Source organism: Lynx canadensis, chromosome B1, assembly GCF_007474595.2.
Source record: "Lynx canadensis isolate LIC74 chromosome B1, mLynCan4.pri.v2, whole genome shotgun sequence".
Lineage (NCBI taxonomy): Eukaryota > Metazoa > Chordata > Mammalia > Carnivora > Felidae > Lynx > Lynx canadensis.
The window spans coordinates 180,578,944-180,582,175 of NC_044306.2; the positions used below are offsets into that span (position 1 = coordinate 180,578,944).

At 36.4% G+C, this 3,232-nt stretch overlaps 1 pseudogene; it reads left to right on the forward strand.

Moving 5' to 3' along the window:
* The first annotated feature begins 2,904 nt into the window (after positions 1 to 2,904).
* LOC115513180 lies at positions 2,905 to 3,000 on the forward strand (annotated as a pseudogene).
* Positions 3,001 to 3,232: the final 232 nt, after the last annotated feature.

Consider the following 3,232-nt stretch of genomic DNA (forward strand, 5'->3'; position numbering starts at 1 on the left):
ACGAAACCATAATAGGGTGCCTGGGTGGCTCAGTCCGTTAAGTGTTTGACTTTTTGGGTTCAGCTCAGGTCATGATCTCACGGTTTGTGAGTTTGAGCCCCGCGTCAGGCTCTGTGCTGACAACTTGGAGCCTCCTTGGGATTCTCTCTCTCTCTCTCTCTCTCTCTCTCTCTCTTCTGCCTTTCCCCCATTCATGCTCACTTTCTCTCAAAATAGATAAACTTTTAAAATATTGAAAAAAATGAAAATAAATCATAAGAAACAATTACCTGCATGAAAGTTTTTCTTAGATGGAATAGGAGTGAGGGGGAAAGTTTTTCTTAGATGGAACAGGATTGAGGGGGGAGGAAAATTGCCTTATTTTTGCAAGTTTAGAAACATCATGCAGATGAAGGTGTATAGCTATTTCATACTGCTCATTTATAAAAAGCTAAGATATTTTTTTTTAAATAAAGTAGAAGGTATTTGGCTAACAGAGAGTGAAGATTTAAGCAAATGTATTAGAACTATTACATCCAATATGTGTTGTCTTCTTTACAACGGTCGTGATATTTATTGACTAATTCCAGCGAAGGACCCATCAGCATTTTGAAATTCATTCCTGTGACTTGTTCTCAGAACTAGATTATGAGCCATAAGAATGAAGCAAGTCTTGTTAATTTAGAGGCACCACACATTTTGTCTTAAAATAATTTTGTCAATTTTAAGTGCCTAACACTTACATGAGACGAATTTCTCCTATTACTAGAAACCAAGCCTACTTGCTAAGAATGGCCACCTGCCAAGATTAATTGAATTTAAATGATTTGAGCAAGCTTCAAAGGATATTCCAAAAAGAGAAATTAGAAAATACCTTAATATATATAGATTTTGAGATAAGAAAACAAGTGCTAATTCACACTTGTTTATTAATAGGTTTGGCCAAAACTGAGTTGAATTATTTTATCATCATACCTTGCATATTATTTATAGCTGATATCCATCAGCGGGCTATAGATTAGTAGTTATGCTGGTTTGCTACAGTAAAATCATGAAGTCAAATACACACACATATTATATATAATATAAATATACAATTATATATACAATTTATATATATATACATATATATTATATAATGTGTGTGTGAGAAGGAGAGTCAATAATAGCCTTGAAAGCCCCAAACATTTCCTCTCGTTATGTTCAAATCAGCATGAAGTTGTAGATACATTTTCCATCTTATTCCTTAGAATAAGTTGTAGTTTCTTCAAGTTGAACACTAAAGGAAGTAGTTGGATTATATTCAGGAGCCATATTTTCAAAAATACATATATCTAAATACTAGAAACCCACTCAGTATGGTGATTAGTTCACACTGTGGGACATATGTAGGAACCGAGGCCAAGTAATGGAAAAGCAATTTTCCATTCTAGTTCTTCACAATTCTGAGACATTTATTTATTGAGTCGAATGTTGGGGGATATATCTTACACCATTTAAAAGGATATTTTTCTCTGGGACACATGGGTGGCTCAGTTGGTTGAACATCCAACTCTTGACTTCAGTTCCGGTCATGATCTCACAGTTCCTGGGTTCTAGCCCTGCTACGGGCTCTGCACTGATGTGCTGAGTCTGCTTGGGATTCTCTCTGTCTCCCTCTCTCTGCCCCTCCCCTGCTTGCTCTCTCTTTCTCTCTCTCTCTCAAAATAAATAAATAATCTTTTTTTTTTTTAATTTTTTTTTTCAACGTTTATTTATTTATTTGGGACAGAGAGAGACAGAGCATGAATGGGGGAGGGGCAGAGAGAGAGGGAGACACAGAATCGGAAACAGGCTCCAGGCTCTGAGCCATCAGCCCAGAGCCCGACGCGGGGCTCGAACTCCCGGACCGCGAGATCGTGACCTGGCTGAAGTCGGACGCCTAACCGACTGCGCCACCCAGGCGCCCCAATAAATAATCTTTAAAATAAATAAATACATAATGAATAAAATAATTTTTGTCTCTATCTCTTGTGTTTGTTAGTGTGTTCCATTTCTAATTTAATTTTGTAAGTAAAAGGCAACTGTGATGCAACTTGACTGTATTTAATTGAATACAGATGACTTTTTTTAGAGATAACTGATAATTATACTAGAATTTATTCCTTTTTAAAGAAGAAAAATGGTTGTTTTGTTTGAATCGTTATTTTTGTTTAGAAATAGTGTTCTAGGCCCATTCTACTGGGAGAAAAGTTAAGTTGAGCTAGGATTAGTTACATATTTGTATGTTAGAAAACCTGGTTTAAGACAATTGGTCTACCCACAAGTTTGAAGACCTAGGTGAAATGGGCCAATCCCTTAAAAAACATAATTTGCCAAAGAAGATACAGATAATTGAAACAGGCATATACCTATTAGAGAAACTGAATCAACAATTAATAACTTTATCAAAATAGAAAGAACAAGGCCAGGTGGGTTCACTGGTGAATACTACCAAGCATTAAAGGATGAAATTTTGCCAATTCTCCACAATTTCTTTCAGAGGATAAAAGCAGAAGACATGCCTCCTAACTCCTTCTGAGGCCAACATTACCCTGCTGCAAAAACCGTGCAATAAGAAAAAACTACAGATCTCTCATGAACATAGATGCAGAATCTTTAGTGAAATATTAAACAATTGAAACCCACCATGTATAAAAATAATTACATACTAAGACCAAGTGGAATGTCCGCCAGGCACACAAAGCTTGCTCGGCATTCAAAATCAGTTAATGTTATTTGTCACATCAACAGCTAAAAGAGAAAAATTGCATGATCAAAGCACTAGACGCAAAAAAAAAAAAAAAAAAAAAAAGGATTTGGTGAAATCTAGTAACCATTCATGATAAATATTCTCAGTAAGCTAGAAAAAGGGGGGATTTCCCTGAACTTGGTAAAGAATATCTAGTGCTCGCTTCTGCAGCACATATACTAAAATTGGAATGATTCTCATGGCCCCTGCACAAAGGTGATACGCAAATTTGTGAAGAGTTTCATATTTTTTTTGGCTAACAGACCCATGAAAAAATGCTCAGCATCACTCATCATCAGGGAAATACAACTCAAAACCCCAGTGAGATACCATCTCACACCTGTCAGAATGGCTAAAAGGAACAACTCAGGAAACAATAGATGTCAGTGACAATGCAGAGAAAGGGGAACACTTTTGCACTGCTGGTGGGAATGCAAATTGATGCAGTCACTCTGGAAAACAGTATGGAGGTTCTTCAAAACA